Raw genomic sequence first — 16,577 nt, 5'->3', positions numbered from 1 at the left:
TCCCCACCTCCGTAATTGTTCTCCACAACCTCCATCATTGTCCTTTCCCCACCTCCATCATTGCTCTCTCATCTCCATCATTGCATTCTCCTCCATCTCCATCATTGTCCTCCCCACCAACCCAAACATTGTTCTCCCCAATCCAATCATTGTTCTCTCCCCACCTACATCATTGTCCTCTCCCCACCCCATAATTGTTCTCCCCCACCTCCATCATTGTCTTGTCAATCACCTCATCATTGTTCTCCACCACCTCCATCATTGTCCTCTCCCCACCTCCATCATTGCCCTCTCCCCCACCTCCAGAATTGCCTTCTCCACTGCCACCATCATTGTCCTCTTCCACCACCCACATCATTATTCTCCCCCACTCCATCATTGCTCTCCACCTCCATCATTGTCCTCTCCACCACCTCATCATTGTCCTCCCGACCTTCATCATTGCCCTCTCCCCCACCTCCATCATTGTTTTCTCCCCACCTCCATCATTGCCCTCTCCACTCCTTCATCATTAATCCTTGTCCTCTCCACCATCCACATCATTGTTCTCTTCTCACCCACCACCCCTGATTGTCCTGGACCTCTCCCCAATGTATTTTTTACTTACCTCTTCGTCCATTTCCCAGCAGCATCTTTCTCTTTGACACAGGAATGCGCTGCTTTCTGCTGATGTCATCAGCACCTGTGTCAGATAGAAAACGCCGGTCAGGAAGCAGAGGACAGATTCCTGCAGATCAGGTCTACTGCCATTTTCTCCAGTAGGTAGCATTGCTGCAGGGATCGCTCCTGCCCACCGCACATAAGGGCAGAAACAGGCCAGATTGCCCTCAGTATTAGCCACTCTGCAAGGGTCCCCTGAAACTGTGGGCCCTGGTGCACCTGCACCGGATGCATCGTCTGTAATGAGCTGGATGGTGGGAACACTGTGCTAAAGCCCAAGGAAGACCTGGAGGGGCGAGACTGGAAGCCTCACCCAATCTGACCATGAATACACAGCAGTGTAGGACACCGAGATTTGAGGAGAGACAAGGGATGTGGTTTAGGTGCCAACCCAGGACTGTCCTTGAGTAGATGGCAGCTGACCTCCTAGGAACCTGTAGCTGGGGTGGCCCAATCGAATGGCTGATAGATGCAGTCAGGCAGAGTAAGATGACAGATACCAAAGATGCAGACGGGACGGGCTGGTGTTGAGATTTGCATTGTCAGGTGAAACTGGACTGACATGTTGAAATGAGCGGTGACAGGGTCAACTGGACTGGGTGACGTTAAGATGAGCTCTGGCAGGTCAACTGGATAGGATGAAATTGAGGTGAACTTTGCAGGTGCAACTGGACCGGGTGAAGATGAGATGAACCCTGACAGGTGCAAACGGAATGGCTGACGTGGAGATGAGCACTGGCAGATGCAATGGGATCTGTTATGATTGAGTCACCGTAGAGGCAGACACAAAAATAGAAGCTACGTCCAGAAAACCAGAGAAGTTGGCAACTATCAGATTGCAGACCCCTGAACCTATCAACACAACTAGCAGTAGCCGTGGGGGGTTCCTACGATGCCCTAGACCCCTCGATCACAGCCGGAGAGATAAATAGCCTAAAGACAGAAAAGAAAATCTAAACTGCCCCAGAGCAGACCCCAAAGTAAAAGGCAGCCCCCAACATATAATGACGGTGAAGCAAGATGAAAAAACACTCACACAGATAGAAAGATAGGCTGAGCAAATGATGGGGCCCAAGCTAACTACACAGAACAGGAAAGGAAGGTTGCTGTCTGCAATCTGCCAAAACCCTATCAAAGACATAAGCCAACAAGCTGATATGAAAAAAGACCCTGAAGCAGCTAGGCTTCAAAAACTAAATCAGCACTCAGGTATTTTCAGAAGACAGAGCTAAAGGAATTCAGCATACCCCAGCAGGGAATGTCAGAAATCCAGAAAAACAAGGCAAAACAGAGTCAAAGCACAAATGCAAAAAGCCGAGCAGAAAACTTAGCTTTAGAAGAGCAGGAATTCAGACTGGTCTCCAAGGATCCCACAGAGAAATCACCCGCAGGGCAGAAGGGCGTAGGCAGCCTTATATCCAGTCAGTAACTCCACTCAGCCAGTCATCATCATCAGGCCCAGGTGTTTGATAATCAGGCTCACTACCTTTCTTTACCAGAAGAGGGAGTTCCTAGGGCCTCAGTAGTGAAGGGGAAAATGAACTCACAACAGTACCTCCCCCTTGAGGAGGGGTCACCGAACCCTCAACCACGCCACCAGGGCAATCAGGGTGAGCCCGATGAAAGGCACGCACCAATCTTTTGGCATGAATATCAGAGGCAGAGACCCAGGAATTATCCTCCTGACCATAACCCTTCCACTTAACCAAATACTGGAGTCTCCGTCTAGCCAGACGGGAATCCAGTACTTTCTCTACCTCATATTCCATGTTACCTTCAACCAATACAGGGTCTGGAGGTGCCACCCCCGGAAAACAGGTTCAACAAACCTCTTCAACAAAGATTTATGGAACACATTATGGATTTTAAATGTGACAGGAAGAGCCAAACGAAAAGAGACCGGATTAATAATCTCCAAAATCTTGTAAGGTCCAATAAATCTAGGCTTAAACTTAGGAGAAGCCACCTTCATAGCAATATTTTTTGATGATAACCACACCATATCACCAACCTTAAACTGGGGACCAATGGTCCTATGTCGGTTGGAAAACCGCTGGGCCTTTTCCTGGGAGAGAGATAACTTATCCACCACTTGGTCCCAGATCTGGTGCATTCTCTCCACCACAGTGTCAACACCTGGGCAGGCAGAGGGCTCCACCTGCCCTGAAGAAAATCGAGGATGAAACCCAAAGTTACAAAAAAAAGGTGACATCAAAGTGGCAGAACTAGCTCTATTATTTAGAGCAAATTCGGCCAAGGGCAAAAATGAAACCCAATCATCCTGATCAGCAGAAATAAAACATCTCAAATATGACTCCAAGGTCTGGTTTGTTCTCTCTGTCTGCCCATTGGTCTGAGGGTGAAAAGCAGAGGAGAAGGACAACTGAATTCCCAGCTTGGAACAGAAAGTTCTCCAAAATCTAGACACAAACTGGACTCCTCTGTCAGATACAATGTTCTCAGGAATCCCGTGCAAGCGAACCACCTGTTGCAAAAACAGGGGCACCAACTCAGAGGAAGACGGCAACTTAGGGAGTGGTACAAGATGAACCATCTTAGAGAACCTATCACAAATCACCCAAATAACAGTCATCCTTTGAGAGACAGGCATATCAGAGATGAAATCCATTGAAATATGGGTCCATGGCCTCTTGGGGACAGGCAAAGGCATCAACAACCCACTAGAGCGAGAACAAGATTTAGACCGGGAGCACGTCCCACAGGACTGCACAAAATTCCTGACATCACGAGACAAGGAGGGCCACCAAAAAGACCGACTCACTAGATCTCTAGTACCAAAAATACCTGGATGACCAGCCAAAGCAGAGCAATGAACTTCAGACATCACTCTCTTCTTCCACTGGTCAGGATCATACAACTTTCCACTGGGACAACGCTCAGGTTTGTCCTCCTGGAACTCTTCCAGAGCACGTCTCAAAACGGGCGAGATGGCAGAAAGAACTACCCCTTCGCCTAAGATGGTAGCAGGCTTGGTCACCACAGGAGAATCAGCAAAGAAGCTCCTAGAGAGGGCATCTGCCTTGACATTCTTAGTTCCAGGAAGAAAAGAAACCACAAAATCAAAACGTGTAAAAAACAAGGCCCACCTATCCTGTCTAGGGTTCAAGCGCTTAGCCGACTCTAGGTAAATCAAATTCTTGTGGTCAGTGAGGACCACGACTTGATGCTTAGCTCCCTCCAACCAATGTCTCCACTCCTCAAATGCCCATTTCATGGCCAACAGTTCACGATTCCCCACATCATAGTTACGTTCAGATGGAGAGAACTTTCGGGAAAAGAAAGCACAGGGATTCATTTTAGATGTTACAGGATCCTTTTGGGACAAAACAGCTCCTGCACCAATCTCAGAAGCATCCACCTCTACCTGGAACGGAAGTGAGACATCAGGTTGCCGTAAAACCGGGGCGGAGGTGAATCTTCGCTTCAGCTCCTGAAAGGAAGAAACAGCCTCCGGAGACCAATTTAACACATCAGCACTCTTCTTAGTCAAATCAGTCAATGGCTTGGCAATACTAGAAAATTTTGCTATAAATTTCCGATAAAAATTAGCAAAACCCAAAAACTTCTGGAGGGCCTTCAAAGAAGTGGGCTGAACCCAATCGTAAATGGCCTGTACCTTAGCCGGGTCCATTTCAATAGTTGACGGGGACAAAATAAATCCCAAAAAAGAAATCCTCTGTACTCCAAAAAGGCATTTAGATCCTTTGACATACAGGGAATTCTCCCTCAAGATCCGGAACACAGTCCGAATATGTTCCACATGAGAATCCCAATCCTTGGAGAAGATCAAAATATCATCCAGATAGATAATCAAAAATTTATCGACAAAATCTCGGAAAATATCGTTCATGAAGCACTGGAAGACAGAAGGGGCATTAGTGACCCCAAAAGGAATCACCAGGTACTCAAAATGTCCCTCCGGAGTATTAAACGCCATCTTCCATTCATCCCCATGCTTAATGCGAATAAGATTATACGCCCCCTGAGGTCAAGCTTGGTAAACCAGCAAGCACCTTTAACTCTGGAGAATAGATCAGAAATCAGGAGTAACGGATACTGATATTTAACAGTAATTTTGTTGAGGGCACGATAATCAATACAAGGTCTTAATGATCCATCCTTTTTGGCTACAAAAAAAAACCCAGCACCTAAGGGTGAAGAGGATGGTCTAATATGACCCTTCTCCAATGCCTCCTTAATATAGGATCGCATAGCCTCGTGCTCGGGTACAGATAAATTGAAGAGCCGACCCTTGGGAAATTTACACCCCGGGCTCAGTTCAATTGCACAGTCATAACTCCTATGAGGAGGCAGAGACGCAAACTCATTCTCACTAAATACATCATAAAAGTCCGCCAAATAATCAGGAACATCATGCGACTGAGGAGTGGTGGAAAACACCTTTGCCTCACTAAAGGCACACTGACAACCCCAACTCACCACAGACACAGATTTCCAATCCAAAACTGGATTATGAATTTGTAACCAGGGAAACCCCAGAACAATAGTATCATGCAGATTATGCAACACCAAAAATCTGCAATTTTCTTGATGGTCTGGGGCGACCCGCATTACCACCTGGGTCCAAAACTGAGGTTTATGTTTTAGCCAAAGGAGTAGCATCAATCCCCCTCAAAGGGATAGGTCTGCAGAGGTGTCATCGGAAATCCACAACGTTTATTAAAATCCAAGTCCATTAGGTTTAGGGCTGCTCCCGAATCCACAAAAGCCTTGGCGGAAAATGTGGACAGGGAGTAGATCAGAGTAATAGCCAGAAGAAATTTAGGTTGAACACCACCAACAGAAAACATGTGTGCAAAGCGTTTCTCTCGTTTAGGACAGACAGAAATAATATGCGAGGCATCTCCACAGAAAAAACACAACTTATTACGCCTTCTGAACTCCTGACGCTGCTCTCTGGAGAAAACTCTATCACATTGCATAGGTTCAGACATTTGTTCAACAGGTGGCAACACCTCTCGTGCAGCTTTGCGTTCGCGCAAACGCCGATCAACCTGAATGGCTAATGACATAGAATCGTCAAGACCAGAGGGAACAGGAAATCCCACCATAGTATCTTTTACGGCTTCTGACAACCCCTTCCGAAAGAGAGCAGCCAAGGCATTATCATTCCAGGTAGTAAGTACTGTCCATTTTCGGAATTTTTGTCAGTACAATTCTGCAGAATCTCGACCCTGGTTCAGTGCCAGCAGGGTCTTTTCAGCCTTATCAATGGCATTAGGTTCGTCATACAACAACCCCAAGGCCTGAAAAAATGCGTTCACATTAGTCAGAATGGGATCATCTGGTTTCAAAGAAAACGCCCAATCCTGGGGATCGCCACGCAGCAAAGAGATGACAATTTTAACCTGCTGCGCGGAGCTCCCTGACGAGTTAGGCTTCAAGGCAAAAAATAATTTACAATTATTTTTGAAATTCAAAAATTTAGACCGATCCCCAAAAAATACATCAGGTGTAGGAATCTTTGGTTCAGCAGCATGTGAATGAGCAAGGTAGGCGGAAATTCCCCGCACTTCCGCAGCGAGCTGCTCCACACGATCAGACAATTGCTTTATCTCCATTGGGAGAAAAAAACAATTCCCCCTACGGCCTCAGAGATATAGAGGAAAAAATATACACACTTTTTTTTTTTTTTTTTACAATTCTTTCCTGCTATAGAGTACCCTAGGATCTGCGGTATGGTGGGTGATTCTGTTATGATTGAGTCACCGTAGGAGGCAGACACAAAAATAGAAGCTACGTCCAGAAAACCAGAGAAGTTGGCAACTATCAGATTGCAGACCCCTGAACCTATCAACACAACTAGCAGTAGCCGTGGGGGGTTCCTACGATGCCCTAGACCCCTCGATCACAGCCGGAGAGATAAATAGCCTAAAGACAGAAAAGGAAATCTAAACTGCCCCAGAGCAGACCCCAAAGTAAAAGGCAGCCCCCAACATATAATGACGGTGAAGCAAGATGAAAAAACACACAGATAGAAATATAGGCTGAGCAAATGATGGGGCCCAAGCTAACTACACAGAACAGGAAAGGAAGGTTGCTGTCTGCAATCTGCCAAAACCCTATCAAAGACATAAGCCAACAAGCTGATATGAAAAAAGACCCTGAAGCAGCTAGGCTTCAAAAACTAAATCAGCACTCAGGTATTTTCAGAAGACAGAGCTAAAGGAATTCAGCACACCCCAGCAGGGAATGTCAGAAATCCAGAAAAACAAGGCAAAACAGAGTCAAAGCACAAATGCAAAAAGCCGAGCAGAAAACTTAGCTTTAGAAGAGCAGGAATTCAGACTGGTCTCCAAGGATCCCACAGAGAAATCACCCGCAGGGCAGAAGGGCGTAGGCAGCCTTATATCCAGTCAGTAACTCCACTCAGCCAGTCATCATCATCAGGCCCAGGTGTTTGATAATCAGGCTCACTACCTTTCTTTACCAGAAGAGGGAGTTCCTCGGGCCTCAGTAGTGAAGGGGAAAATGAACTCACAACAGGGATCACTTGAAGTGGAGATAAGCACTAGCAGGTGCAGTGTATAGAGATACGAGCACTGGGACCTGATAACTCACAAGAGTATTAGGAAACAAACTCACAACATTGCACAGACACCTCCATTTTGGAGGAGGTGCTACAAATAGTAAGTGTCCTCCAGCTATTGGCTGGGTGGGGACACTTTAGAGGAACGCGCGGCCCCTTTAAGAAAGAGGAAGTGTGTGCGTGCGCTCTGTAAGCATAGTGCCCGGGGACCTGCGTGCGGTGCATGCTCCTTGGGTAGCAGCAGACCCAGGACGGGGGCCGCAGTGGCGAGTATGCTGACATCTCTGCAGGGGGATAGGGACTACACGCAGACACCGGTGCTACAGTAACCCCCTTTCAACCTCTCTTTTTCAAGCCTGCCAGAAATCTCTCGAGAAGGAGAGGAGCATGGATATTCTCCCTGGGCTCCCAGAACCTCTCCTTAGACCAAACCCCTTCCTATCCAAAAGAAAGAAAGTCTTTCGTCTTACCCTCTTGGTGGCCAGAATGTTCTCTACCTTGAGAATGTCCTTAGTGCTGACAGGAGCCGGAGTGGTACCAGGAACCTTGACGAAAGAACGGAGGACAACAAGTTTGAGAAAAGACACATGGAAGGAATTTGGGTTAGCAAAGAGGCCGGGTGTTTGTAGGCTACTGGATTAATTTGTTTCAACTCCTCAAAGGGACCGATGAAGCAAGGACACAATTTATAGGACGGTATCTTGAGACGGATATACTTAGATAATAGCCAGACCTTATCTCCAGGATGAAACAGAGGGGAATCTAGAGTCTCTTATCCACGTGTGTTTTCATCCGCTCGGAGGATTTCACTAAGGATGCTTTGTTGTCCTGCCAGATTTCTGAAAAGTACCTGATGAGGGAGTTGGCAGCAGAAATATCGGAGGTGATAGCCTCATGAAACAAAACTTTGGGGTGTTGACCGTTGACCACAAAAAATGGAGATTTGGCAGAAGACTCACTCACGTGGTTATTGTAAGAGAATTCAGCCCAAGGCAGGAGCTCAGCCCAGTCACTGTGGTGAGCATTGACAAATTGCCGGAGGAAATTAGTTAGGATCTGATTGACTTGCTCCACTTGGCCATTGGACTGAGGATGGTAGGATGATGAGAAATCCAAAGTAACATCCAGTAGCTTACAGGTAGCCCTACAGAAATGAGAGGTAAACCGAACACCTCTATCGGAGACTATGTGAAGTGGTAGGCCATGGAGGCGAAAAATCTGAAGAATAAATTCTTTTGCCAGTACTGGCACAGATGGAAGATCGGATAGTATGGTGAAGTAGGCCATCTTGGAGAACCGATCCACAACCACCCAGATGACAGTACTCCCATCCAATACTGGCAGATCTGTGATGAAATCCATGGAGATACGCTGCCAGGGGGCAGATTGCACAGACAAGGGAAGCAACTGACTTGTTGGAAGCTGTTTGTGAGTCTTATTTTGGGCACACGAGGGGCAAGCAGAGATGAAATTCGCAACATTTTTTGCTCAAGGTCGGCCACCAATAGTGTGGAGAGACAAGGAGAGCTGTCTTCTTCTATCTGGCATGGCCCATTACCTTAGATGAATGACCCCTGAGAAGAACCAGTTTCCTATCAGGTTCAGCAACGTAAGCCTTACCAGAGGGAAGATGAGATAAGGCCAGTGGAGCGAAAGTGATTATCTTGGAGGGCTCAATGATGTGTTTAAGATTTTCCTCCTGGTCAGAAGCCTGGAAGGACCTGGAGAGAGCGTCCGTCTTGACGATTTTATCAGCCGGACGAAAATGGAGTTTGAAGTTGAAGCTCACGAAGAACAAAGACCACCTGGCTTGTCGAGGGTTAAGCCGCTGTGTGGATTGCAGATACACAAGATTCTTGTGATCAGTAAATATAACCACAGGATACCATGTGCCTTCCAGGAAGTATTGCCACCACTTCTCCCAGCCAGCTTGATTGCGAGCAGTTCTCTATCGCCAATAGAATAATTGCGTTCCAACATCGAGGAGAGCTTAGAAAAGAAACTGCAGGACTTTTGAGTAGAGTTGAGCGAAACGGGTCGGTCAAATTCATAAGTCGCCGACTTTCGCTAAAGTCGAGTTTCATGAAACGAAACCCGACCATAGCGTGAGGTCGGCCATGAGGTCGGCAACCAGAGCGCCAAAGTCGCGTTTCAAATGATGCTTCCAGCTCCCTTTTTCAGCCAATGATGGAGAACGCACACTGTGGGCAACGCGATGACATGGGCAGCAGTCACCACCATCTTTGAGAAGGGCATGCAAGTGATTGGCTTCCTTTGTGTGGCGTCACAGGGGCTATAAAAGGGCGTGCACGCCGACCGCCATCTTACTTCTGCTGATCTTAGCATAGGGAGGAAGAGGTTGCTGCTGCTGATTCTGAATAAGGGAGAGCGTTAGGCAGGGAAGAAGAAAAAAAAACTTCTGCTGGCAGCGATTTTCACTATACAACACAACAGTTTGTGTGCAGTGACAGGGGAAGATATATTTGTGTGCATCAGCTCTGTTGGTTATTAGGCTGCCTTATAAGGCTCCCTGATTGCACAGCAGTGTGCAAACAGCAATGCAGCTAACTGCTTTTTTAAAAGCAAAAATACTTTTCTTCCTCTTTTCTGCACAGTTACCAAGCGTTCATTTTTCCACACTTTTGTGTGCAGCAGTCCTGCTTATTAGGCTGCCTGCTGCCATACTTGGACTGAGAGCATCACTGTCGGCCTCCTAAAATCTCTAGGGAGATTCAAATTCTCCCCAATACTATATACACCTTGTACCTTGTCATACACCAGCCAATTTCAGCCTGTTAAATTGAAGTGTAATCTATAGTGGACCTGAGATAATAGTTCAGCCTCGTAAAATCTCTAGGGAGATTCAAATTCTCCCCAATACTATATATACCTTGTACCTTGTCATACACCAGCCAAATCCAGCCTGTTAAATTGAGGTGTAATCTATAGTGGGCCTGAGATAATTGTTCAGCCTCCTAAAATCTCTAGGGAGATTCAAATTCTCCCCAATACTATTTATACCTCTTACCTTGTTTTACAGTACGATATAGCTGGTGGTATTTTGGGTACATTTTCCCAAAAATAAGGAAGTGTGATGGAAGAGACCGTGGACATGGGCGGGGGTTGCGAGCTGGTACTGATGGTGGTGGTGCATCTGCTGGTGGTGGCAAAAGCACAATAGCAGCTAAGGCAGGAGGTGTTGAGCCTGCATCATGATCTGTCTCCGGAAGGCCTGGAAGGCTACCTTTTCTGGGAGTAGGTTAACCGCTTTTAAAGCCGGAGCATCAGGAACTGGTTTAGGCTTACATTGCCGAAACAGACTCCAGCTAATATGCCCTCCTCTTCTCATGTTTCAAAAAATGCAAGCACTGAGTCGTCAAGTGCTGGCTCCTGGTCAGGAAGAACCCCTTTCCTTGTGTCCTTCACCCCCACCAAAAGTGAATGATGCAGCAGGCCACACTTCACATTAGTCCATGTAGCTCTTTCTCACATATCATGCCTGGGTTATCAAGTCAAATCGTGAATTCCCCAGTCCAAGATGAATCTGACATGGAGTGTGGGTGGCCAGCCAGGGCAGTGGGGTTAATCGGTACCGGGCCGGTGTCTCAGAGGGATGTGTCACGGTGGTTTTCACCTGGTCCGTGCCCCTGGGCGTCCATGCAAAGGGGTGAATAACGTTTATAAGTGAATGATACGTGACGCCACCTGTGGTTTCTGATCAGATTGACCAGCGCTGCAGTGTCGCTTCTCTGGGACAGATGTTGTGGTGCAGCTAAGATGTTGAAGCCCTGGACAGGTAGGACCGTAGTCACAGGGCAGATGAAAGAGTTGGTAGTTGGTGTGCAGTGCAGGATGTAGCAGAGCTGTGCACCAGGCACAGGAGAAAGATGACAGACACAGTCGTGCAGTTCCTTTACCTGTACTTGGTAAGTGCCGTCCAGGACCCAGAGTACAGATGGAGAAGGAGTTGGTCAGCCTGGAAGCAAATTAGGAATTCTCTCTCTGCAGATAGGTAGTGTGGCCTCCGTTCTAGCGCTTATCTGAGGTACTCGCAGTACTGAGTTCACTGAAGTTCCCCCTGTTGACTCTCTTTTGGAACTTTCTCGTATGGCTGGCAGCCGTAGCCTTTTCCTTATGGCTCACACACGTCGCTGCTGGGGCCTCCGAGCCTTAGTTTTAGAACAGAGCATTTACAGCTGCTACTTCCTCCGGTTTCTGCTGCAGGACCATCAGTGTCCCTACAAACTCGGAGACCGCGCTCCAGCTAGGAGTGAGCCTTAACTCTGCTCATCCTCCAGCTCACCTCCTCACGTCCACACACTTCCCCTTCCCTTCACAGACTGCCCTAACTTCCCTGCTCCCGACCACAGAGATCAGCTCCTCAGCAGTCAGGTTCAGAGTTCTCCCTGCTGGCCTGGAGTGGGAACTGTGTTGTGTGTTGGTTTAACTGCTAGAGCGATCCTTTGTTGCTCCCAAGCATGACATCACACTCCCTAAGAGGAAGGTAATGCCACTGTGACGACCGTACTCCTGGGGGCGCCACAAGTGCACTGATGCCCAGCCACTGCTAGATGATTCTGCTGGTACACTGACCCAGACCACTACATTCCCCTCGCACTCTACACAGCCAGAATCTGACCCCTTCCCGCATACTATACCACCTTACACGGTGACAAATAGGAAGGTTCAGATGAAAGTGCTGGTTCCTTGAGTAGGTGGGGGGGCATACTCATGGGCGACGGCACTGGCACAGGACCCCTCATAGTACGCAAAAGTGTCTCTGCCGGTGGGAGGGCCCTCCACCCGCCGTCAGACACAGCGCCGTACTATGAGGGGCCCTGTGCCAGTGCCGTCGCCAGCTAGTGGGCCCCCCCTGCTTGCTCAGGATCACAGCACTTGCAAAGTTGAAATACTTACCTCTCCCTGCTCCACCGCCGTGAAGTCTTCCGTGTTTCCTGACAGTGACATTCTGGTCAGAGAGCGCGATGACATCACGTCTATACGCCCTCTGCCTAAACAGTCCAAGTGCAGAGAGATGGAAGATGAGGACGACGAGGAGTCCAGACTAGTACAGGGATTCCCTATCGAGGAGACTTATTTAACTGTTTTAAAGGTTGGGAGCAATTTTTGGGGAGCACTATACTCTGGAGAATGATATATGGGGCCCACCATACACTGGAGCATTCCAAAGGTGGACATCAGACACTGGAGCAGCATTTACAGGGCCCATTATACACTGGAGTATTATAAATGGGGCCCATTATATATGGAGCATTATTTGGGCCCATAAGACACTGGAGCATCATCCATGGGGCCCATCATATACTGGAGCATTGTAAATGGGGCAGATTATATATAGAGCATTATTTAGACCAATCGTACACTAGAGCATCATCCTTGAGGCCCATCATATGCTGGAGCTTTCCAAATGGGGGACATCAGACACTGGAGCAGCATTTACAGGGCCCATTATCCACTGGATCATTAGAAATGGGGCCCATTATATATGGAGCATTATTTGGGCCCATAAGACAGTGGAGCTTCATCCATGGGGACCAATATATACTGTAGCATTATGTGGAGCTCATCATATACTGTATCGAACATTATATGGGACCAATGATTCTGTATGGAGAAATATATGGGCCTCATTACTCTGTATGGTGCACTATGCGGTGGCCATAATACTGTATGGAGTAATATACTGTCCGTTTTTGGAGCTATTGGAGAATTTAAAATGGATATCAGTCATGTGATGTAAGAAGTGAAGTATTTTTCATTGCACTATACCGCTATTTCTCTGCCGTATCAGAGGATCGTGAATTGTGGCATGTGTTAAAGGAGCCCAGTGACACTCTTTGGCCCTGGGCCCACGAAAATCTGGAGCCAGCCCCCCCCCCCAACTTTAGCCAAATAACCCCCAGTTTTCAATGCCTAACTATTAAAGTAAATTAAGGTTAACAAGCTTAAGTAATAAGAATTGATGTTTTTGGCATTAAAATGGGCATTGTAGGTGTGTTTCCTGTCCTCCACTCATTGCCGACTTTTCTTCACCATTGACTTGCATTGGGTTTCGTGTTTCAGTCGGCCTTCGACTTTTTACGATAATTGGCCGATTGCGTTCGACTCGACGTTTTCGAAAGTCGGATGGTCCGAACCCGACTGGACCCGAAAAAAGGGAAAGTCGCTCATCTCTACTTTTGAGTAAGAACAGCACCGGCCTCTGTGGAAGATGCATTCACCTCCAGAAAGAACTGCTTGTTATGGTTTGGATGTTGCAGCACAGGAGCTGAGGAGAATGCCTGCTTGAAGGATACAAAGGAGTTTTCTGCTTTTGGAGTCCATTCCTTAGGATTGGCCCCTGTGCAGGTCAGGGCTGTAATAGGAGCAGTTCGGGATGAAAAATGCGGAATAAATTGATGATAATTCGCAAACCCAAGAAACCGCTGGATAGCCTTTAGACCTTGAGGCCACTTCAGGACTGCTGATACCTTTTCGGGATCCATCTCCAGACCGGTCTCAGAAGCTATGTATCTAAGAAACAGAAAGGAGGTCTGTTCGAAGATGTATCTATTTATATAATTGCCTTGTAATGTTTTCATTTCCTGTTCTGTGCAGATGTCACCATATCTCAGAATTCCAAGCGGAAGAAGTTCACCGACTGCAATATTGGGACACCCAAGTGATGGGTATCTCAATATGGAAACTGCTGCTGGTACCAACCTATTGCGCGGTACCACCAGTGGAAAACCGTCGCACCACACACACACACACACTCTATACGCCGTACGCACCACACCCACACACACACACACACACACACTCACAATCACACACTCACGCAGGCTCAACCAGTGGAACACCGTCGCACTGTGCCTGCGCAAATTCTTACTGTGATTTGGTTAAGGCCCCTGCAGCTGTCATGGTCCAGTCCGAGGTTTGTTTTCTGCTATCTTCTTCCTGGACTGGTAATGCGGGGGTTAATCCTCACTGCCTCATTTTGGATCTGCTTTTGCTATTTCAGTTCGCTGCGGCCTGTAGGTGATGTCAGTGATAGTTCATGCTTCCAGGCCAGAGCAGCTGACCCGTATTCCCTATTGATCCTTCTGCCTCTGACTTCCCGTATTAGTGTCTGACCCATTCCCTATCCCTGACTTTGTGTACATTTGGTGGTCTCCCTACAGTGTATGACTCTGCTTGAACTCTGAACCCCTCTTCCTGTTTTTCTGTCTCTGATACCATGTTACCGAATGGCTTATGACTCACTGGCTTGTACCCTGACTCCCCTTGCCATCTCACGTCTTGCATACCGCGTTCCTGTCTGGCACTGACTTCTGGATTGTCCTGACTACGTGCATTGCTGTCCTCTGATACTTTGTCTTCCTGTTTGTTGCTGACCCGACCTGTCTAACTACTCTGCCGCCTCCTGGTCGTGGCCTGCATGTATGCACTGTGGTGCTACACGGTGAGTGCAACCCTTTTTTCCTTACCAGCGCCCCCTGGTGGAGGTTGCTTGCAAATGCTCCGCAGCTGCATTGCATTTTCACTGCCGAATGGTATTGTTCGGAGTTTCGGTGATGGTCCCCAGAGGTGTCCTAGAATGACTCGGCACTCAGGTGTCGGTTCCAGAGGGGACTGTCTGATCATTTAAAGGATGCTCTGGCTCTTCATCCTCCTCCCAGCTCTCTGGAAGAGGCCACGACTCAGGCCGTTCGCATGGATTGGAGGTTACGGGAGAGAGGAGTCGTACAACGGGAGGCTCCTTTCCTTCCGGTTAAACCTGAACCCTCACAACCTGTTGAGCCCTTGGAAGTTGGGGCCATCACCTTCAAGGATAGGGAGAGGAGACAGTGATGGAAAGGCAAACTTTGTTTTTACTGTGGTGCTGGATAACTACCTAGGAGGTTGCTCCAGACTCACAGGTACCTTTTTCTTCATTTCTTAAAGTACTGTTAAAAGTGAAACGAAGCTTGGTGTTGAGAACTGCTTCACTCCCACTACAGCCTTTGTGGACAATGTGTCATCCATGAACCTAAATGGCTCTAAACTGGTGGCTAGCTGTAAGTTAGGGACAGTTAGGTTGGGGACTCCCATTAAAATCATGGCTATTGACTCTACACCTCTCACGAAGGGTGGGGTTAATTTCATTTCTGAAGAGTTCATCCTCAAGGTGGGGTCCTACACCAGGACCGCATTTCATGTTTTGTCTTGGATAATCTCCCTGCTGGCCTGGTGTTGGGGTTTCCTTGATTGCAGTTTCATAACCCGGTTATTGACTCGGGATCCCGAGATATTTTAAAGTGGGGACCTAATTGTTCTAAAGGTTATCTTGCTACTATGCCTATGTCATCTGTCAGTCTGGCGGGTATTCCAGAGTACCTGAAGGACTTTTTTGGATGTGTTCTCCGAAAAAGAGGCTGAGGTTTTACCACCACACCGCCCATTCAATTGAACCATTGATCTTGCTCCTGATGCTAAATTGCCCAAGGTCTGTTTATATAATTTATCCGATCCTTAGCGAACGGCCATGAAAGAATACATCTCTGAGAGTCTTTGCAATGGGCACATTCACCCTTCTGTGTCCCCTGTGGCGGCGGGGTTCTTTTTTGCAAAAAAAAAAGATGGTGCTTTGCGCCCATGCTTCGATTTCCAAGAGCTGGTGGAGGTTGTGTGCAATTACATTATAGCAGGGTTTCAGAGAGCCATCCATCTACTTCACAAAGAAAAACCCAGCTCTGGCTGGAGAGGAAGATTTCTGGATAAATCGCCTAGCAAGGTTATCCTCAAAATACTCGGACATGGCACGAGTCTCGACCTGGGACAGGTGAAAGATTCGGCATCGTGGAGGTGATTCACCAGGCAGGAAGTCAATCAGGCAGTCATATCGCCTATGAGGTGGCAAGGTCTCAGCCTCTTTATTGTCAAAGATCTCCGCCTACGTCCAATGTGCCGCAGGCATGCCAGGCGAATTAGTAGGGAAAATAGGAGACTAGACAAGACAAATGGGACCAAACAGCACATGGAAAGAAACATTCTCAGAATGTAGCATCCCCAACTGAAGCTCCATGGGCTCCGTTATGAACTGGATGGTCTCGGGAAGAGACTTTTCATCCACTGAAGAAATCACCAATGGATCCTGGAGATGTAGGATCGGGATTTTATACCGCCGAATCACAGCCTGTTGAACAAGATTGTCCGCGGAGCCAGAGTCCAAGTGGGCCAACTCAACAAAAGACCCTTTTCCGCAGGAGACTGATACAGTCAGGCTCAATGATGGAGAGTAAGGAGTCTTGCCCAGGGTAGCTGCTCCTACAGGTGCAATGGGACTGGGAGACGTTGAGATGAG

This window comes from Dendrobates tinctorius, unplaced genomic scaffold (assembly GCF_039654945.1).
Source record: "Dendrobates tinctorius isolate UK_male_01 unplaced genomic scaffold, ASM3965494v1 ptg000046l, whole genome shotgun sequence".
NCBI lineage: Eukaryota > Metazoa > Chordata > Amphibia > Anura > Dendrobatidae > Dendrobates > Dendrobates tinctorius.
Note: the sequence above shows the minus strand (reverse complement) of the source record.